Raw genomic sequence first — 23,899 nt, forward strand, 5'->3', positions numbered from 1 at the left:
TCATCAGATCAGGAGGCAGATCATGGCTAACTTTCAACCGTTCATGGTTTTTCATGGCCCCCTTCCTGTGCAAAGTCCATCGCTGTCAGAATTTCTGCCTGAAGTCTACAGCTTCCTTCCTAAGCCAGGTTAGAGGTCTAGTGAGGTTGGTCTTATCATCCTAAAATTTTCACCCTTAAAAAAATCCCCTTCAATCCCCTGAATTTGCTCCAAACCACACTGGTATTTCCATATAGCTCCCTCATGTCTCCTCTGTATGTTTAAGGTCTGCTGCTGATTTGATCAGTCAAGGACTTGGCTTACATCCTGGCACTGGCAGGATTCACAGTCTAAGGACTGTTGTGTCTGGCTTACCTGTAGCATCAGATCTGGAGGGCATATGTACTGAAAACATCCTCTTTCTTACCAGCATCTCCAAACAAAAACCATGAAAAGCTTGTAACAAGTGGTCATAAATAGTGAAGTTTACAACCTTTGTTTACTGTATTAAAACCTATACAGGGACTGGGGACTGAACACTGGTACCAGAAACTTTGAATGTTCACCAGATCATTAGTAGTTCATCAGTAGTCTATAGCTGCTTCCCAGAAAGAAACTTGGAAATGTTTGGTCACTGTGTTAACACAAGCTCTGTAACAGCTTGATTTCTTTATGCTGTGAGCATGACAAAGAAAATTTAATGCATTTTCTTAAATGACCTTAATATATTTTCCTTATCCCTTTTAAACTTGGCTTAAAAGATGATACAGCAATTTTCAGGTAGAAAAAGAAAGACTAAAAAGCATGCAATTCAGCTCACAATGGATTTTACAGGCCTCAATGGAATTAATTACTGAGAATTTGCACATATAGTAATTAATTTCATGCAATTCAGCACCATCTGCAGATGCATTAATTCCTTTCAAAGCTACTATAATTTGATGTAAAAGAGACATTGTTATGAGTTTTTAGGCAGCAGAAGCTTTTGTATCTTGTTTATGCCAAAGCAATTAGATAAGGAAATTAAATATTATTTGAAAAACATAACCTCTTTTTCCATTGAAGAGAAAATGACTTCCAGATTTGGGAAAAAGAAACTTCAATTTAGGACTGGTTTTCTGGTTTGTTTGTGGGTTTTTTCTGGTTTAAAAAAACCCACGTTTTTCTTGGTAGAAATCACTTAATCACAGGTAAAGTTTACGATTTTATCTATCTCTGTACCAACTGCAAGAAAAGCCTACTGGATATACATTGTTCTGTTGAAGTAAATTCCAAAATTAGACATCTTCTTCAGCAATGAAGCATGCAATAAAATTTAACTTACACAGCATCAGAAGATAGTAGTTTTCTTTGTATTTCAAAGCCACTCAACCAAGTAGCAAGATAACAGCCTTTATTTTTACACCAGACATGCAATTTTTGTGACTTTCTGAGTCATTGTCATGCCTGACAAATGCCATTCCAGTGGCAGACCCCAGGGACTTCCTCTGTGCAGAGCACAGCACCAACCAAAGGCTTTGAGAGATGTTTAAGGACTTTCTGACCTGCCCTGTAGAAACAATGGCAACAGAAGCAGAGTTAGGATCAGAAAAGCCTGCACTGTATATACTTTTCCAGTGCCAGCTGCAGGTTGCTAGCTCATGGAGAGTAATGACCCCAGTTGCACCTCCCATGTGTCACTGCTGCGGGCTGCACTAGCCAAGCACTCCTCCTGTCCAGGCACTCTGGGAGCTCAGAAATTAAAAACTCAATTGGCCACAATTTAAACACCTGCACATCCTTACTCCTAGCTGCAGTCTGGCCCTGTGGCATTAAAAGACAGAGGAACCGAAAATTCAAATAATGCTTCTTTATGACAGAGTATGAATAAATAAGAGTGAAAGACTTATAGTACTTTAAACCTTGTGAAATTCAACCACTATAAATATAGTGTACTTTTGAAATTATAGTGGCAATTTGGAAGTAATTGAAGGGTACTATGTGTAAATGTGTCTCTATATACAGGCAGCTCCATTCACCCAAAAATTGTAGAGAATAAATAACACACAATACAATTTATTTTATATCAAAATGACACTCCAGAGAAAATAGAGAGCACCAGTAGGATAATGTGACAGAAAAAGGCAGACAAAGGACAGTGTAAAAATGCTCAGGGGGGAGAAAAGGAGAAAAAAGCAAAACAGGACAACGCGCTAAAGAAAAAACCTAGGCTGCAAAAAGGGAGAAATAAAGGCTGGCTGATGTGATATGCTAAAAGGAAGAGATTAAATAAAAGGGATAGGTTTAATAGGAAAGAAAAAGTAGAAATAAGTACGGCAAAAGAGAGTAAAGGTAACAAAGTAGTATTCAGAAAAAAACAGCTAATATAATGCAGATAAATATAAAGATAGTTTCAAAGGTAAAAGAAAAGAAGGAAGGATTGAAGGAAGAACTCGAGGTAGGTTGGACATTCCCTTTCTCAAACAAAGAGATTTACGTAAAAATGGCACAGGATCAAAGTATGCAAAAAATACACTAGGAAACAGTAGGGAAAAAGGTAAGGTGAAAAGCTTTGCACCAATGACATAAAAGACAGGACTTTTGAAAATGAGGAAGACAGCGGTCAAGGGAGGTGATTCTGTCCCCTCTACTCCACTCTTGTGAGACTCCACCTGGAGCACTGCCTCCAGCTCTGGGGTCCCCGGCAAAGGAAGGACATAGAGCTGTTGGAGTGAGTCCAGAGGAGGCCAACAAGCTGATTAGAGGAATGGAGCACCTCTCCTGTGAGGAAAGGCTGAGAGAATTGGGATTGCTCAGCCTGGAGAACAGAAAGCTTCAGGGTAACCTAATTGCCGTCTTCCAGTACCTGAAGGGAACTTACAAGAAAGATGGAGGGAAACTCTTTACAAGGGTGTGTAGTGATAGGAAAAGGGAGAAAGGTTTTAAACTGGAAGAGGATAAGATTAGGATAACTGTTAGGAAGAAATTATTTACTTGAGGGTGGTGAGGCACTGGAACACATTGCCCAGGGAAGCTGTGGATGAGCAACCCAGGGAGTGTTCAAGGCCAGATTGGATAGGACTCCAAGGAACCTGTTCTAGTGGAAGGTGTCCCTGCCCACATCTGGGGGTTGGAACTGGATAATCTTTAATGTCACTTTCAAACCATGCCATGCTATGATTCTATGATGAGGTCATGGGGGAAGAGGCATAGTTCACAGCACAGACTTGTGAATATCTGAAAGGATATAATTTTTTGCGCTAAAGAGCTTCTCTTTTTTCCTCCAGGGATTTTCCATGTGTCCATTATTTAGCACTGACTCAAAGCAATATGTATACGGAGGATTAAATGCAGGAGGCCACAGAGCATCCAGGATACTAACATAGGACTGGAGACACTACACAGGGTCTACAAGAAACTCGGGCTTTTTTAAAAGCGGCACATGGAGCCTAGGCATATCCTAATATTCCAAATAGCACTAGATAGTTAGGCAGCCAAGTCCAACCCATGACCTAGTTCTTAAGGGGATAAGGCCTGAATTCTTTTGACATATCTTCTGTAAAGGCTATACAGCTGTGTGACTAGAGCTGCATAAGGTCATTTCACAGACGTGTCCTTAGCAGCCTTTAACAGGCAGAGAGAACACTACCTTGCTACCTTATAACCTGTCTGTATGTGATGTGACTGGGAAGTTTCTGGTAGGAAATTCCTGTGATTTTTACGTTCTCCAGTACTTCCCTGGGAAACTGAAAACCTAGCTCAAACTCTAAAAGTTTTTTATAAACCCAACAGCCAAGAAATAGTTCCTAACTAGGTCACCTTGTAAATTCACCACTTTTTCTAAGGGAGAAATTCCTATTTTCATCAGATACTGGGAGGAGGTCCTTAAAGACCTTAACTTTACACAAAGGAGCTACTTACCTTCACTGTGCCATGTGACAGGAATTTTAGATGGCATGAACTTGAGCTGGAAGAGCAAGGACCACGTCTTGTATAGAGAAATTTGTCCATACTGAAAACTACTTTAAATAGATTCATATTTAGATTGGGCCGTGCTTTAAGTAACCAGGAAGGCAAACTGTTGGTGAAAGGAGATACCGTAATACTTTCTACTAAAAAAGTGAGCTGCAAAACTGGGACTGACATCTCATGTGGGCAGTAACACTTTGATCAGCCTTGTAAAATAGAAAACAACATCTGATTGTTAGGTGGACATGAGAAAATTTCCATTTCGATTCACCTTAACCAAGCCTAAGGACAATTCGTGCTGTCTCAGCCCTAGACAGCAGGAGAATTTAAGGATGGCTCATATGGGCTTTGAATCAGACAAAAACAAAACAAAAGAAGTCCTTTGCTTTACTAGGTAGTCCTGACAGTCCTCAGACTTTTCAGGATGTTGTACACTGGGGGAATCTGGGAATCACTGAAAGCAAACCATCATCCAGGCATCAAAGAGAAGAGAGTTAAGGTCATTGCAAAACTTTTCTTTCTTCTTCCTAATGCACCAGGTCTGGAGAACCAGGTCTGAGAGAAAGGCTCAGAAGACAAGTCTTTAAAACTAAGGAATGAGAGAAGTAAAACTTCCAGAAACAAGAACTGTCTGTCAAAAAAGTACATAGGAAATAGCAGATTTAATTTGTTTCACAAGTAATAATCTTCCTCAGCAAATCCAGGGCAACATAGTGTGATCATCCCGTTGAACACCTGGCATTGGAGACTTGTTTCTCCTGGTTGTCTCTCACATAAAAATAGCAAGAGGATAAAGGAGAATAGAATGCACTTGATCCTTCACTTGGACTTTTCAGGAGTAGAAACTGATCTCACATCTTCAGTGGAGACTCTTGATTTTCAGTATTTTTTTAAGCTTTTCTTTATTTGCCTTATGAGAATCTTTTTATCAGATTAATGTCTATTTAGCACTTTCTTACCTTTTGTTGCTTCTGTGAAAAAAGCTGGAGCAACATCTGTGTAAGTAGTACCAGATACACAATACAGGAGTAAAATACAGAAGAATACTGTCATTAAAGCTCTTAGAATACTCTATTTGTGACAGAAATATATACTCTACATGAGATGATATATTCTTCTTTCAGTTTTTAAAATCTAGTGGATTTTGACTGTATTTGAAAACATTTCTAACACATCCCAACCTGGTGAAAATCCTAGAGAAAAGGTTTTCCCCATAAGCAAAAGTAAACTTCAATTTGTGGCTTGTTAATCATGGGATAACTACAACAACCGTTGAAAGAGGAGGAAAATGGTTTTATAGATTTTCAGTAATTTCACATCTCCTTTTGAATAAAATTGGCAAAGAATAAAGACTTGTTAAATACTTCAAAATTAACAATTTTTGGTATTGAGGTATATCAGTGATTATGATGTGCAGCTCTCATAATAAAGCAATAAACATACACACCTTCCAGCCAGTATAATTATGGTAGATTTGTACAATGTGATTCTAAATGTGTGTATTTGTCTTAAGTGGTACCTTTTTCTCCTAGTTGTATCTCACTGAAATCATGGCATATTCAAGAAGATAATTCAGCGAATAAACTGCAAGGAAGATGAATGCCAAGTCTGGTTATTTTGTTATAGATGTTTAGGGCACATTTTTATTCTCCCTGTCAGTCAGCAGCTCCTAATTCAATCGGATTTCCTAATTATTCCCAAATCACTTATAAGTAAAATCTTATTGGTTGTATGTAAAATGTATTGCTGCATTTGGGATCTCAGTGTTCAAGTGAAACACTGCACCCTTTCTTGCTTACTACAACAGATACTGAAGGTTTGCATAGGAAGGTGAATCGCTACTTCAGTTACAGGTCCTTCACTTCCAGCTGCAAGATTGTGACTTTCTTTGAAAAGACTGCTTCCCCAAAGATGGTCTTGTACAATGCATTGAATTCAAACCCTGCGCTTCAAACTCTTGAAAAAATACATCAGAATGGAACTTGTGAACTGGTACCATTTAACATCTGTAGAAATAAATATCTGAGCCAAAGGCAAAAAAGTTTAGTTTCAATGCATGGTAAGCATGGTTCCACAAGCAGCTGAGATTCATGAGATCAGACATAGGGAGTAAAACCATGAAGCCACTAAAGGCATTCTCATGTTCCTGTGTTTGGAGGAACATTAGAGCCCAGAAAAAGCATGACTGGCTGACCTGATTTCCTCTGTGAAAAGCATTAAGACAGTAACCACAGCAAGGTGGTGCCTATATTTTTGAAGTTTTCTCAAAACCAGGTTTAAGAAACCCTGTATAATATATTTTAAAGCAGTTCATTCAACACCAACTCACAGTTCCAGTGGAGAGACAGAGTAAGATACCTGCTGTCCATAGGAAATGCAGTGACTGGGGTCACACGAATCTGTTATTGCAAGCTGAGGCTTCTTGAGTGCAATAAAACTTTTTGCTTGCATTTTGAAATACAATATTTATATTCAGAAATTTCAATTTTTTTAAAACATTTCTTTCCAATTACTGTTTTCTGCCAAGTCTATTCTTAGCTATGTTTGCCTCTCGGTGGAGGATATTACAGCCCAAGAAAGCTTGACAATTTCTAAACTATCCAGAAACTCAGTCATCACAAATTGTGATATGTGTGTATAGTTGAGTTCCTTTTTGAAAGAGACCTAAAGGATACGGAAGGTGTCCTTGAAAAGGAGATGGAGTAAATATTGTTAAGAAAAATCCCATGAAACAAAACAAAAAATTGGTTAGTTTGGTTTTGTTTGTTTGGAGTGGGGGTTTTTTGCCTTTTTTTTTTTTTTAACTAAAATCAGTTGTTTCTGCAATGATACATTTATTACCAATACATTTAAAAATACACCAACCTGCAGTGTAATGACATTATAGGCCTTTGTAGATGAAAAATCAACAACATAATGAATTACTGAAATCTGGAGTAACCAAAAACAAAATAATAATGCAGTAGTCCTTATGAAACAATAATAGTTATAATAAAGGTAAAAGAGGAAAAGCAAGGAATATCAGTGCAACCCCTATAAAGATTTTTTTTTTCTTTTCTTTGAAAATATTGCAGATTAAAATTTACTAGTTGCTAAAAAACATGCTATTGGATAAAATACTTCGATCAATGTTCTCTGGTATTTTCCAGGAGCTACAGTGCAGTCTTTCAAGTTGAAAAATGTCTTTGAGATTTATAATGCATTTGTCATCTGGTGAACGGAATTCTGCTCTCCAGTTTATTTGCTTTTTGGCAATCAATAAAGCTATTTGTACAGAAGTCCCTTTGAATTTGTCTAGTCTGGTATTTTCATTTCTGTGAAGTAAACAAACGTGGGATAAATAGGAATTTTTATTTTAGCTATTCTATTTGTGACTTGAATCACCTGAGACTAATACTTTCACAATTTAGAAGATCAAAACGTATGCATGGTATCACTTTCATTTTTATAAAAAAACTTGGGACAGCAAAACCTAGTAACCTTTACTGAACAAACTAAAAGTTTGCAGCCTGTAAAAAAAGTATTAATATAACTACTGATATTTAGCAGAATTTAATACTTTAAAACTGATTCCTATTTTTCATTTAGCTGTCAGCAAGCTTCTGCAGACTTTATTGTTTCCTGTACTTCATGTTTTGTGATTAATTTGTGAGACTGGAGTAAACTTGAATTTGAAAAACTGGCACCTACCTCTACACCTGTTCTCTTTAGTTCACAATATGTCTAGGAAACACTTCTGCTGAAAAATGGATTTTGTGATCATTCAAGGATACATCCGCTTTATACATCAGCCCTGAGGCAAGCTCCACCATCATATTCCTTCTTCCTGCCTCCTCTAAAGTGTTTTGTGTTCCAGTGACAAAAGCCAGCATCTAGACAGCATCCATATGATAACTTCTTCTCATTCTAGTCATTACTTTCTACTCAATTATCTCTATTACATGTAAGTCATGTCTTATTTTAGGCTCTGTAGGTTGTGCCTCACGCAGAGATGCTGGAAGCATGTAAAGGCAGAGAGACACATTGGCTTTTCTCATCTGAGACTTGCTTTGTGACAGTATAGCCTTCCTAGATTATGTTTGCTCTTCAGTAATCCAAAGACTTCAAGTTGTTTTTCTTTTCATTTGAGGCTTATGTAATCACCTTTATGACCTAATATGTGTGAACTTATGTATATTTGTATAGACACTTTTTTTTTTGTTTCTATGTCTGTCAGTAACTTTTAATGTGCAGCCAATTCCAAGTTAACATGACAGAGCCACAGGAACTTCAAAGTATATGAGGCTTCTCAATGTCACAGGCAAATAAGCATCTGACTACGAATCAGGGAACAAAAAAGGCAGGAACACCTCTACTTACCTTTTTTTGTTTGGCTCGCACCATTACCCAGAAAGAGTTGTTGGACTGTTTCACACTGACTAGCTGTCCTGTCAGCGTGCACTCACCCTGCAAACTAGCTATGGCATATACTGCCACTTGACTAGGCAGAAAAGGCAGGAGGAATCTGTATGTAGATGTAAGAGTTAGGAAGGAGCAGTAAAGAGAGGGCATGAGGGGAGAGGTATAGCAGCCAGAGGTGCATGAGAAAAAAAACTGCTCCCAGGACCAGAGAAACAGAGTATTTCCTATTAGTGTCTTTGTTTCTTCTCTGCTTGAGGAACCATCTGTTTGAGGAGATCACAGTTAGTTAGCTGCCATCAGGTAGTTGGATGGAAAAAGGACACGTAGTTTGAACTACTTCATAACCCAGATATTTTAGGTGGCAAGAGATATTTTGATCCTTGAACAATTAGGACTCTTATTGATCAAGGCTTATTGATAAGAACCACAATGAAATAGAAGCCTGAGATCATTTTAATGAACGTAGTTAACTAGAATGAAGTGCTTTGATGGCTGGTATTTTCAAATAATTGCCTCATTAACCTTAATCATATCAACCTTTACTCTTTATCAAGGTTAAATAATTGAATGGACAGACTTCTGGGGAAGCTGCAATCTTACACAGAGAACAGCCACTTACTCTCATGGTAGAAACTTGCTTGAAGAAACTGTTTAAAGAAGGTGTTTGTGAGAGAAGGAGAATATTCATACACATACACACAAGTCAATACATGATTGCATTTTAATTGTGAGAAAGTACAATAGAAAAATAAACTGTGAAGCCCTGAACAATTTTCAAGAAGTAATGTATTTTATGATGTATTTATTTGTCAGTGATAGTACCTATCAATTTCAGCTTTTTTTTGTAGATAACCAGCAAAAGATTAGTTCATGTGCAGGCTTCCTCATTCCCTGGCTGCAGTTCTCAAAATCATTTCAATGATAGAAAAACCTGAAGCCCCTGGTTGGCAAAGAGGTCCCTGTGAATCATACCACTGCTGAAATTTTTATGGAAAAAAAAAAAAACTTACTTCAAATGAAAGAGAACCAAGGAGATCATGTCCAGTTGTCATTATACATGAGGGTTATAGAACCACCATTTTTGTATTCTATTTATCATCGGAATGTCACAAAAAAGAGATTAAAATGGACTTGTGTAAGACCTATGCACTAATACGGTGGCGTTAAAAGAAATCAGATTCTTCTGCTGCTCCTCTTCTTTGAGTAACTGAAAGACATAATTGCAAATGTTGGCCTTGCAGGGAAAGTGCCTAATGGTAATCACTATGCACTGCTCTTCTCAGGGCAATGAGCTAAGACCCACCTGCTGCCATCACTGCTACCTCATTCACCTTACCAGTGGGCTAAAAACAGTTCTTTCCCACTTCTGACAACATCCTCTGCTGCTTAGGGCAACTGCAGGAGCATGAGAAAGGGAGTAATTTACAAACATCTGTGAGTCAGCTGCAGAAAATCATGATCTGAGCAGCTGGAAGCAGCTTGAAACCCAAGAAGTGCTAGTCTTAGGAGGAGCAACACATTCAGAAATATTAGGAATTTATCTTTTCCTTATGGTTAAGGGGAGGGGAGTTGAATTATTCGTTGCACACTAGGCTCAGCACCAGTACAAGGACAAATGATGCAGAAGGGGAGATTCAAGAAGTTCCCTATGAGTGAAGGAAATCTCCTAGGTCAGTCAGCATATTCAAATACACACAAAGATCTGAGATATTTATGAGAGATTAGCCTAGACAGACACCAGTAAAGTAGTTACCCAAGGTAAATACAGAAATTTAACTAAGAAGTAATGCATCTATCATCTGGTGACCCTACCTGATACTCAAAATACAGCTATCAAATAGGAACAGCCTCAATAAAACCCAAAATCTAATCCTCAGCTCATTTCTATCTTTCCCAGGATGCTTCCAAGCTGTTAGTTTTATCTTTTTTAAAATTGTTTTTGACTTTCAGTACATCTAAACTGTAAACAATATCAAATCAACAGCACAGCTTAAGATCCTGTGGTTTTGGAAATCTAAGCTGTATAAATGATCAAATTAAAAGGCAAAGGTCAGAATAGTGTCTTGCTAAAAAGCCTGGCATGTAATTGGAAAAATATATTAACTCTGAGCTCAAGTAAACTTCCTGCTGTATTTCTTTAGAATGTGTCTGGTGTTTTATTTATGTGTGTAGTGTGTTGTGATTTTGCCTACTATGATTTGTGCTTGTTTTTTAGCCTGTTCTCATATATTTGACAAGGAACTAATCCTTACTGCAGCTCATCCTCCCTTACCTCTAACCTAACTTGAATTATAACTGGATATTTGAAATATTTCCTGCAAATAATTTTATCTCAAGTGGGAGGATTATAATAATGTTCAGAACATTGATCTCAGTTAAACTTATAGGGAAAAAAGTTGCACAGAGAATCCCAGAGGCATAAAACATTAAATCATTCAGAAAGCTGATAAATATGTAGTAAGGATTGTATGATATTAAACCGGGTGATGCAGTTCAATGGTTAACAGAGAAAGTTCAAGGAGCAGCTACACAATGCACTGCATTTTGAAGTTACTTATTATAAATATTATACTTTAAAAATGGCCTGCAACTAGAAGTACTCTTGGTTTATGGATGAATGGTAACTAAACTGAGTGTTCTCTAACCACTTGTCTTTAGACAGAGCTCTCAACATCTCAGTACTGAAGCACTTTAAATTACCTTTAGGTAAGGAGTTGAATATACCAAAGAGTCCAAAATATTTTGTCACTTCATTTATTTAGTCTTGACTTGAAAATACTCTAAAGAAATGATTTCTTACAGTAGAAAGTGATGAAGGAACACATACTCTTTATAACACACAGTTAATATCATGCATTGGCACTACAAGCAAGGAAATCTCGTATGATTCCCCTTGAAAAATACATTCAAACTGGAACTTTAAAAAAAAGCGCCCTCCTATTCCAGGCAATCAATATAATCTTTTGTAAAACTGGGGAAAATCTTTCATCACGATTAAACTTTTCTGAGCAGAGACTGAATATGAGTTTAAAATTTGCTCAGAACTACAATTTTCTACATAAAACTTTATCTTACTATGTAATAACCAAGGTCATGTAAAAGCAAAGCTTTCTCTATGCGGTTCAGCAGCAAAGATGATTATAAAGCTATCACACATCCAAACCTCCAACAATTTTACTCTTCAAGGACACAACTGGAGATGCAGAATAGTCACTTTGAGCTGCCGCTATGGAGCTTGTGCACTATAAAGGAAATGGTGACTTGGAAGTGTCTATTGTATCTACCACTATTTTTAAATAATATAATATGTATACATACATTTTGCATACAATATAAACACAAAAACATTTTTAAAGAGATTTCCAGAAGGTGAAAAGTGAGAAGCAGCAATCCATAATTTAGGTGTTCTTAAAACAGTAGAAATTGTCTAAGCTGCAGACTGTCAGGGGCAGAAATCTGACTAATTTTATGCCTTTCGGTGTATTTATTCTCTCTGTCCTAGGTTCTCTGCTCCAGGAACAGCCAGTTGTTGGGTCTTTCACTTGACACCTGAAAGACAGCACTTTATATCCAATATGAAACTGGGACTGCTGAATTTGGTACCCAAAGAAGCAGAGAAAACATTTTTATGATATAAGGACATAGAATGAGATGAAGGGACTGCAGAAATCTCCCCTACGTTTATCTTATCTTAGGCAAAAACACTGTTGTACAAAAGCCCATGCTCCAGGAAAGGACTGCCACAGCAGGTATAGGGAAACACCTACCACAGATCGCCATAGTGCTCTTAGCAGAGAAAGGATAACTTTGGAAAACATCCGTAAAAAACATATTTTCAACAAAAATGTTTCTCCCAACTTGAATATTAAGTAGGCAGACACAGGTGAGTAGATATGTACTATAAGTTAGGGACTATGAAAGAGAATTCAGTCTTTCATACTTATAATTAGGTTGCCACAAAGAGAAAAATATAAACTCATACAGTTTATCCCAATCACTTACAGTAGATACCTCCTGCAAAGATTGTTGTTCTACAAAGCAACAGTAGCATTATACTACTGTAAGCTTTTGGTGAATGATAGCTGTGTCAACACACAAACATTCTGCCCACTGTGCACCTATCTGTAAACTAAATTGATTTCAAACCAATATCCTGCAGTTAGGTTAAAAATGCAATTGTCTAACACATATGTAAAATAAGAATTTCACCAAGGAAATGTTTAAGAATTGTTAATCAATTTTTCCTTTGTGAAAAGGATTCAACAGTTACGGGAAATCATTTAATAAATTGTTCGTTAAAAGGACTTGACTAGATAAAAGTGTATTCATCAAAGTTTACTCTTTATTGCTGAACATCATAAACACCTAATAAAAATGAACATTTAGACATTTAATCAGATATAACTTTAACAAGTCATGTTTAGCAATTACTGCACAAAAGAAAAAACAAACCTGGAGATCATTGTTCCCTCTGACTTTAAGGCCATGGATTCTCTTCAGATCACATCAGGGAAATAACCAATCCATTCTGGAGATGAGTTTTGGAGGATATTTGAAGAATAAGCACTCCTATTGTATGAATTACTTTGTAGTTCACAAAGTGAGTTATACATACCTCACCTATGTCTCTTAGCTACGGGAGCTATGGATAAAAACACAAGACCATGATGTGGGTATTATTCTCTGTTCTAGAAAAGATGCAGTGAACAAAGACCATTGAAAGCAAATAATTAAATAGATAAGAACTAAAATGTGTTCAAGAGGTGGCAATGCAAAATTTGCAAGAGAATTTAGGCATTAGCCTGGACTTAGCTGCTCAAGGATTTTTGAACCCCAGGCTTCCTCCAGATAACATCGTCACATGTGGACTCTTTCATATTCATGTGTTATTACTTCTAAAACAAGGCTTACTAGGCACAAAGAGCAGTTTCAGTAAGTTGCCTTTGCACTGATAAAATGAGAGAGACAGGAGAAGTTCTGACTTCAGGTGATCTTTCTAAGGAATGGCATTATTTCAGAAGGGATGTCAGGAATGACATTTTTATTGCATTTTAAGGCTCCATATATCTAAGAACAGTTTTGCTGAGTAGTTTTACAAAATCCTTTTTCGCTCACTTGTTTTGTTTCACAAATAATTTGGGACCGCATTGTCAAGCTGCTACACACACACACTAGATCTGTGTGAATCTCCTGCCACAACTTGCTGTGCAAGGAATTGCATCTTAAGCAGTCAGTGGTATCCACTCCCATGCACATGCCAAATGTTAAAAAACTACCACAGCAAGCTATCATGGCTTGAGTTGCCTCCCAGTAGCTGAAGGCTGACCATGTGCACGTGAAGAGTTGCCACACAGCAGCTGGCACTTAGTAGTGTGCACATACTCCAAGCCTTTAAACCGTTTTCTTTAAAAGCCCTCTTCATGTAACACTCTCAAAGTGCTTTGAATACCTCTCTCTTTTCCTCTCTCTTACTGCTTTAATAGCTTAATATGGACTTATCTAACATGTGCATCAAAAGGTAGAAGATGAAATAAGAGTCGAAATATAAATTCCTTGTCTATTTTAGGAAATTACACTGGTTTAATTTTGCCTTACTCATTCAAGTAGCAAGAAATCCTAGTGTAAACAAGGACAACAACATTGAAATGTGTCCAGCAGCATTAGCCAAAACAGCTAATCTCATTGTTTAACTTTTTTCATTCAAGGTACATTCTAAACACTGTCATCAAGTTAACTGCCTTTCATGGGAAGCTTCATTTTTCAGATGTTGTCAAGACCATTAACTGCCTATGCAAAATACTCATGGATGCTAGGATGGTTTCACCAGCAAGCCACAGATCACCAAAAGGCTTTCCTAATTAAAAATCTCAAAGTGCAATGGAGCAAAACTAGTATATATGTATAAAGAAATCACTCACTTCAAGGCATCCTGAGAAGGTGGAGGGAGAAAAAGGTAGACTGTCCATTACCTCCGCAGAGTTGATAGAATTTCCCCCCAATTTTTGCTTGGGTACAATCTCTTTTTATATATATATTTTTTTTCTTTAGGCAGTTTGAGTGGCTATAGTCAATAAAGTAATTTTTGGGGTGATAGAGAGATGACAGAGGTCTAAGAGTCCACTTCCTGAGTTCCCAGCCGGCAGGATGGTTCGGAGAAAAGGCTGTGTTATCTCCATATCACTCCTTTCCTTGTTTAATCCTTTTATCAGCTTCTGGGAGTGTCTCCCTAGTTGCTGGTTTTTTTCCAGGAAACCATCAGGAGCCTTTTTCTCCCTTTGTATGGCCTTATCTATCACCTTACACATGTGATAAACCTTTCCAGTTTGACAGGCAGGGAATGATAACTACTATCCCACTACAGTTTTTCAACTACTTGTACATCAACATTATTGTAATTTCATCATGAGCAATTTCATTATATTTCCCTGAGAGTGTCAGAGGGGATATCATCAAAAGTCTTACTCATGTCAAGAACTGTCACATCTTCTGCCTCTCCTTTTGTCCTCTAAACCTGTTATCCTGCCAAAGAAGGAAATTACTTTGGTTTGTTGTTATTTGCTCTTAGTAAATCTGTATTAGTTGTGTCTTACCACCTTATTATTCTCTATGGACCTTCAAATTGATTGCTTAATAAATTGTTCCAATAACTTTTTAGCATTGAATTTAGGGTCCCTGCTCTGTAATTCTCTGGATTCCACTTCTCTACAGATAGTACTGTGATATCTGCCCTCCTCCAATCGCCTGAAATCCTTCTCTATCTTGGAGATAAATGCTGATGGTGTGTTCAACTCTGATGATTTACTACGTGAAGAAGATGTTTGTTTACAAAAAGAATCTTAGTTAAAATCAGTATTTCAAAGGAGAATATTTACAATATTAAATAATTTTATCTACAAGTTAAGACTTTGCATAAACCCACTCTACGGAAATATCATTGCCCTCAGGAGACATTCCTTACAAAAGTATTTTTTCACTTAAAAATAACCATCTAAATTATTATAGGTGAATTTATAGGAAAATATGAAAGGCAGGGAAGAGGAAAGGCAGAAGAAAGGAATGGAGTGAGACAGGGAAGGAAATATATTTCCCAAAGGTAAATATAGGCCTGTAAGAAGCATCACCACAGAATTACAGTCTCTAGATAAATCTCCATCAACACAGTACCCTAAAATAACAACAAATGAAAAAATACACAATCTCTTTTGAAGTGGAGCTCATGAAAATAGTGAAACTAGTGTACATCTTCTGTTCTTCCTTCTACCTTCATATGCAAATTACTTTTTTTACTGCTTCAAGGAGGCTCATCCAGATAAACCAAACTGCAGCTTCCTCCAAAATACAGCTCTCCCTACAGAGGTGTTTTTTATCAGTATAACTTAAAGTATTTGAAACTTTGTGTATGTTCCTGGATACACCTGTAAAGTAAATAGTTTCTCAGATTAAATGGGGGGAAAAAAGCACCTTGGAGCTAAAAGACTGTAGGTTGATTTTCCAGACAGCTTTGTTGTTGTTTAAAGCTGTCATTCTGTTTTTAGGTGAGAATGAAGTATTCTGCATGGGAATATTTCCTAATTTAAAGAACATTGTGTTTTTTGGTTTTTTTTTTTTTTTTGAACATAATCACTGGTGAACATTACACACTTTGTGCATATTCCTAACTGTTCTTTACACATGACTTTATGCACAAAAATAATAACTGTTGTTTACACAATGTTTTTTCCCTTCATGACTGCAAGACCACAGACTACTATTATCTTCATTGTTCTGTGAAAACAGTATTCTTCCAGAGAAATCCTCTCACTCTTGTAGCAGCTGGCCATAGAACTATCTAAAGTGCAAGACAGGTAATATTTTGGCAACATAGAAGAGCCAATGCTGAAATTCTCTACTGGTATTTAACTGAATAGACTCGGTAATATTAGCAAGTAAATACTGACTGTACTTCAAAATGGTCTTAGGTAGGTGGAAGCGGTAGCACAGAATGGCTCTGTAAACAGAAGGCAAACACTAAGGTCATCTATTGAATTTCAGGGATAAAAAAGGAAACACTGGAAACACAGCTGGCTTTCAACATTTCCTTCTCCTTAAAACAAATTTGTCTTTTATAGATTACAGTAAGCTGTAAGGAGAGTGAGATGTCAGGGAACTGCAAGAAATCCTTTATGAAACAGGACAGGGAGACAGTGACAACTGGTAAGAAGTGATGAGAACTAAAGTGAGAGGGATATTTCTAAGAGGCATCTCTGTTCACAGCATGTCTCTTGTGGATATAAAGAATGGCTTGATAACAAGTAAGGCGCTGGTTTCAAACATCCAAACCTGATGAAAGGAGGCAAATTCAGTTTTGGTCCCCTGTCATTCCATTTTCTAGAATATGCTCCCATGCCTTAGTGCATGCAGCCTCCACATTCAAATACCTACAAGACCTCGGCTCTGTCAACAACAGCAGTCTCCTTTTGCTTTAAAATTATTGACATGAAGCATGTTAAACATATCCCTATCAGTTTTCTCTGGTGAGAAGCAACAGAAGGCTACATTTAAGGGATCATTTTTTGTTCCATTTATTGCTAATTATGAATATAGCCTGTGCAGCATTTCTTCACAAAACCAACTTTTCATTCCCTATCATAGCACATCACTTCTTATTTTCTAAAAGACTGCTACATTCAGAAATATTTCCACCCTGCATCCATTTTTCTGGTGTTTTCCCTTCCCCCACAAAATGCTACTCATTGGAATTTCAATCAGATCACTCTCTTTTAGAACTATTTACATGTTCAAATCATCCTCAAGGTGCCTTGAGATTTAGGATTGCCTCCAAAGCCTGGAAATTGCCTGAATGCCTGACTGTCTGTGTGTGAAAATGAGTGAAAAAGTGAACTTTACATGTGACATTACAGCTGGTCATGGAAATAATAACTCAGAAAGTCAAGACACCATGGTGAGATTACTGGTCGCTGTGCAAAAGTCACCCATCTAACCAAAACCCAGGCAAGGTGGTGCCTTTGCTAGCCATATGCTAGCTGCTAGATATCAGTGCCTATAGAACTACTTAATATGGCTAAGGTTGTGTGCTACGTATGGAAAAATATGAATTCCACACTGCAACAAAAAAAATTGATGAAATAAGAAGTTAATTTCATCCTGTATGAGAACTGTTCCAACAGTTCTAGGCACTGAGAGAGACAAGCAGGATGATGCTTTGCAGGATGCTTCAGACCAATCTCTTTAGAGAAATATCTCTGGACATAAGGAGCAATATTTGAGGAAGAAACACAGTCGAGTTGCAAACAGTTCTTAGAAGTCACAAGCAAGGAAAATAATGAAAGTAGCATTTTACTGGCTAAAAATGGGACAACAAAAAGCATGAAAGAAATCATTAAAAAGTAGGCAGGATGTTTTTAGGAAATAAAAGACTCAATTAAAAATAAGAAAAATAAACAAGCTGTGTAAATGATATGCATAAGATTAAGTTACTTAGAAACACAGTCAAACCAAGGGCACAATCAGTAAGAAAAGGCTAACTGTGAAGCTACAACAAGCGCCAAAGAAAAGTCAGCAGGACAGAAGGAACATTTTGACAAAGTGTTAATCCCGGCTGACCATACAGATCCAAGCAGTCTATGCATTCTGGAAGGACAGAACAGCTTTCAAAGCAGAAGGGAAGAGAGCACTATGGTGCCAGCACAAAAATGAGGTAGAAGGAGGACTGATGTAGATCAAAAGATGAGATCTGATGGTGTAGACAGCATAACTGCTGAGCTGTAAATAGCTAGAAGGACAAGTGTGAACAAAGCATCACAAGTAAAAGCCTTTAAGCCTTTGAGCAGAGGTGAAACTCAGTGACTGGCAAAACACAGGGGCTGTGTCAATCTATAAGGCCACCTACCTAATCCAGCTAACAACAGAATATGAAACTCATTGTCAGTTTCTAAGAAAAAAAACCCAAACCATGAAGAATACGACTTTTAACAGATTCAAGGAAGTTATAAAGAAAGTTATAGAGGAAAAATACACTTTCAGATCAGGTACTGTTTGGATTTACTCACCCTAAGCTGATCAAGGACAAAACAAGGAATAGGAAAGTATGGGAAAGGCATGATTTTCCCCAATTTTTTTTGATCAGTTTGGAATCCATTAGTGACAACCTAAGAGAACCGATTAGATCCCTATTTGCTGAAGGTAAAGCTTCATTTCTATAGTGTTTGATTTATGTATTTCAAAGAATCTTAGCACAAACGATATCTCCATTAAGAACAGCTTAAAATGCAAAAATAATACTAGAGTTTAAGAAGTTCACATAAACTAATAAAGAAGCAGGCACTTCAAGGGACTCATTTTCACTGTTTTTCCTCCTGCTCCCACAGGAGTTTAATGCAGTGCTAGAAAAAGTAACTTCAGTTACTTCATTCAGAAATGAACGAACTCTGAACACATCAGGCATTCATGCTTGATTTCCTTGAACTGCTGATTCTAGTTGGTATTCAGTTCTGAGGCTAAGAACATAGCAAAATGAGACATTTCACTAATTTCCACAGCAAAATTTCTGTGCAGGTGAATTGGCATCAACACAAAGGAATGTAAAGAGGCTTGGCTACTGGGCAGCTTTATGAACAGTTAGGACAGAGGGTAAACGCTGCAGTGCCATTTGAATGTCAGCATTTGAATGCAAATGAGCTGCTGAAGCTTCCCTTGAGTTATTCTAAGAACAACCACCTTCCTTCTGTGTTCCTTCCAAATGTAAATGTCAGCTATATAACTAAGCAGGCCGTACAGCAGCTTGGTCTGGAAATAGTGTTCTCTCTGATCACAAACCAGGAGCAACGCTCCAAGTGCCAGAAGGTGCAGGTCAACATGAGCACCAGGGCCTGCCAACACCCTCAAACTTGAAGGTTTGTGTGGAACATTTCTGTGCTGTCACTGCAGTGAGGACAGAGAAGAAATTGTAGTTCAATTTCATCATATCTTCATGAGTTTCCATGGTGATGCAAGAAAAAGCCCTGCAGTTACTTCTCCCGGCTTCCAGTATCTTGGGAGATGGTGGAGGCTTATGGTGAGAAGCAGGAGGCTCACAGACATGTCTCTGCTCACAGCACTGAAGACCTGAATGTGTGTACCTAGGTGATGTGATACAAGAGACACAACCACATGATCCAGTAATGCCAGAGTAGATGTTGTTATCACTCATTAGTACTGTGGTACTTCTTTTGGCTGTATAACACACACTGCCTTGTGTACACTCATTACAGAAATTGCTTGTCTCTAAAAGGAAAATGGAAGTCTGGCTTCAAAATTTAAACTAGAATATTACCATCATCTGTTCAGCCACCTGTATTAGTCAATGGGAATGAGACTAGTTTGGGAAATATTGATTATTTAGAAAAACAGCAGAGGGAGATCAAACAGCAAGGTCCTACATCCTTCTTTTTTCAGGCCATGATTGAGACAGAGAGAATGCCTCTGCAGGGCAATATAATAAGTTAAATAATTTTTTAAAATATGGATGATATTCCCCTGTAAATGAATGAAAAGTCAGAGGTCTGAACAGCTTCAAGTCTCAGCTGAATTCTACAGGCACATCTGTCAGGATGCTAGCACAACAAGGGATCTAATTTAAGTATTTTAAGATAATTTTAAGAAAAGTGTTTTTTTAACCCAATCTGAAAGTTTTTGACCCCATGCTAAGCACTGTTGACCATTTGCCATTCTATGTATTAGCTTTGTTATTAGATATGTATTTTAGTTTGGTTATTAGACAATCAAATAAATACCCCTTGAGGAAACAGAATCACTTATAGCTGCAAAAATTTATATACATTGGTGCTTGCACTCACTCAAAAATCTAAAAATTGCAAATTTGACAATTTTTTATTATTAACAGTATAATAATGCAATCAAAACTTTGCTACAGAGAAATAAGTAATTCCCCAAAGCCGTTGCACCACTGCAAACTAACATTGCAAACTAAACTAACTAACCCTGTAAAGTTGTTAATGAAGGACAGACTACTCATAAATATGATTGGAATTATAGCTATCACCCAGAGTGACAAGTCCAGCTTTCAAATTTTCAGAAGACACGGTCAAATCAACATGGAAAGCATGTGTTGCTGCTTTTCTTTGCTTTGGCCCTGCTGTGGTGACACCCCCATGCCCCCAGGTGGGACTTGTAGTGTGACAGCCAATCCGAGAGTGAGTCGGGGGCTCCTGGGTGGGGTATGGGGCAGTGCTTCCTCAATGCTTTTGACTGACAGCTGCCCCAGGGCTGCCCAAGGAGACTCCAAGGGGCTGGATGGGGGCAGGACATAACTGCATCTTTGTGAAATTCAACCTGTCCCTTCCCTCACACCAAACACACACTTGAGTTGGTCCGAGCCAATAATTCATATAATAATCCAGTGTCTCACAAACCCTAACCTATTCCATTCACAAGCCCTAACCTATTCCACTGCCCCTGGATGGCAGCATTCATGATGAAGCTTGTGAACAGCTGAAAATCCAGGGTGTTTGTGGCCTGCCTCCTCACTTCTGGAGGAGCGCAGGGTCCTAGGCTGACATGGGTGATAATAATTGCATGCAACCCCAGGTCGCTCCGTAGTGCCTTGACAATGCCACGTCACCACGCAGAAGAAACTTCCCAACTGTGGGAAAATAATGGGAGATGGGCAAGTAGGATTGTAAACACTCTCAAGTGACTTGCAGCTGGGGTGTAGAAAACCACATATATCATACTAATTATTGTTTAGTCTTGCATGTTTGACAAGTAGAATATCTGTATTTAAATAACATAGGCCAGTGATAGATGTAGAGGTACTCTATTTAACATGCTTGAGGTTCCTGTGTTCCTGCTCTGCTATGGGAAGGATCAAACTACAGAGATAAATTACACCTGTGTGAATCCCTGATAGACAGGTGAAAGCAGCAGGTTGAGTGATCCTTTAGCATGGACAGCAGTGCCTGCATCCCCACTTGTGCCTCTGTCCAGGTCCTGCTTCAGGCATCCCACAGGTGGTAAGGGAACAAAAACAAATTTACACTTTGAGTTTCATCTGCAGTTTTGTGATTCTTCCTGCATTGTACCTGTGCCAGCTTACACACCACCCGTGTTGTAATTCTTATCTTGGATCTCTCTTTAATGGTCTAGCTGCTCCCATGCACTGTTTCTTCATGGAAAAAACCTGTTTAGTACTCCTGGGCCCCTGAGAACCTGTAAATCACAGATTCTTTCCCCTCCCTGTATTGCATTTCTATCCTTTCAATTTATATTCCCATAAGAAGTGTTACTAAAGCTACATGTGTAGAGATTAAAGGCAGGATCTGCTGTGACTTACAGACATCAAAAGCCAAGAGCAGTATGAGATTGGAGTAAATTGCATGGTACTGGCTTTTGTTAGCCTCCAAAAGCCTCTTATTATCATTTTTGCTGTAAGTGCTCTCTACCACTTCTCTAGTGATTGTAGTTGCCCATCAGAGGTGATAAATACTACCTTCGGAGAGAGCACAGGTGATTTAATTGACATGTGAGAGGAGGAACTGAGGCAGGTGGGTGTAGTGACCTGTGAGAGCCATTATTCATGACACACGTCACACATCACACTTGCTGGTTAAGTTGTTGTTTACAGAAAGAATTGCTAATTGTCTAAACCCAGATTGAAACAGAAAGAAATCTATTGGTGGTAGCTTAAATACACTGTAAAGCCATGCACTCACCACTCTCCTCTCCACTTGATGCAGTTATACTGGTGTGAAAAGGTGTCATATGCACATCTTTATGTATATATAGACCTCTCTCTCTCAAATAGCGAGCTACCCTCAGAGCATTATAACAAAATGAGCATTTTCATAAAATTGCACCCCTCAAATGCATGAGCATATTTTGTTTTTTAAAGGCCTATCCATTGTAGTACCTCATCCCCATCACCAGCTGTTAGCAGATCTGGCTATAAAAGTGTAAGATTGGAACAAGAACATACAGTTTTCCCCTGAGTGCTGTCCCATCTGACTAATCCCTACTGGAGCATTTTTCTAAGCTTGGTATACTTCTATATTTAAAATATAGATTATGAACCAAAATATAATTTTACCTAATAACTCATAAACTGAGACCAGATTCAAGTTTGTTGGTTATCTGTTTGGTTTGTTTTTGTGGTTTTTTTTTTTTTCATTTCTCTGCACAATTTACTGCATTTTACAGAATTCATCTACCTGCAGTTCTAATTCCAGGTTTCCCTGCAGATCTTCCATTCAAGATGGCTTATGGGTTGTTCCATTTCCCTCATATCTAGCTCATTACTTTCCCAGTATTTTATTTCTTTATGTCCATTTCCAGCAAATTTCAGAGGGATTGCTTTGTTGTTTGTTCTGTCATGGTGATCTCATTTTGCTCACTCATTTTAAATCTTTTTTTTTGTTCTTCAGTACATAACTGACTTGCAGCATAAAACTCTTGCAATAACCTGTATGAAAACAGCAGAATAGTTTTTTCTGTATGAACAAATAAGGAATGTTTCTTTAATCATTAGTCAAATTGTTTTCTCTGCTCTGAAATAAAAAGGCATTAAGTATTTTGTACGTTTCCAATGGGACTCCACACAGAGAGTATTCTTGAATTTTTTATAGGAATGTCCCTAAAAGACATGGTGTTGTTTCATTTCTACAGGTAAATTAAAAATAAATATAATATCTTTGGATGGTTTTAGAGATTGTTTTTATGAGATTTTCCTTTTACTTCTGATTGTTTGTGGCAGTATTAAAATTAAATAAATTTAATTACAAAAACTGTTTTAAATATCTTCATTGAAAAATATTGCCTCTTCACAAAACTTTATGTATGTAGAAGAATTTAGTTAATTGTAACTAGGTATTATTCTGTAGTCAAAATTTCATCAAAATTCAGAGAAAAAAGTAAATAATGAGTGACAAGAATAAGATGTACATATTGTAATGATGGTGACATGATGGAAAAGGATAGCAAATGTGAAGGCAAATGAAAAGAGGTTTGCAGCATGGGCAAAGCAGGAGAGGAATATGATAGGAACAAGAATTCTGAAAAAAATTACAGAAACCTATCATGATCTCTTTGAATTGAGTTTGTTTACAAGAGAAAATTAAATCAGATACGACATTAATAGGCTATGGGTTTGTGGTTTTATGTTACCGTAGAATATACAAAAATATATACAGGAACCTCTGTACACTGTGGAGTACTACCATACTATCTCCCTCCACTCTTACTTCCTTCGAGTGTTTCTCTATATTTATTCAAGATACACTGGCAGGAATATATAGATATACATTTTTCTCCAGTTTCAGTGGTATAGAAAAATAGTAAATATCGCAACTAGCAAAATAACAAATTCCTCTCAGGTTGTCAGTCTAGTAAGTGGTAGCAAACCCACCTCTTGCCAATTCCCAAACTCCATTCTGATTTACTCCCATTTCACTCCTCCTATATGCATTGGAATTTATATTAATAATAAAAAATACAGTGGAATAGCAAACAGTTATCTAAATAGTCCAATGTGGCAAAATCCTTCAGCTGTGCGGAGCTAGGCACAGGAAAGAAAAACTCA

Source organism: Empidonax traillii, unplaced genomic scaffold (assembly GCF_003031625.1).
Source record: "Empidonax traillii isolate 1590-97213 ecotype Southwest subspecies unplaced genomic scaffold, ASM303162v1 scaffold829:size344425, whole genome shotgun sequence".
Classification (NCBI taxonomy): domain Eukaryota; kingdom Metazoa; phylum Chordata; class Aves; order Passeriformes; family Tyrannidae; genus Empidonax; species Empidonax traillii.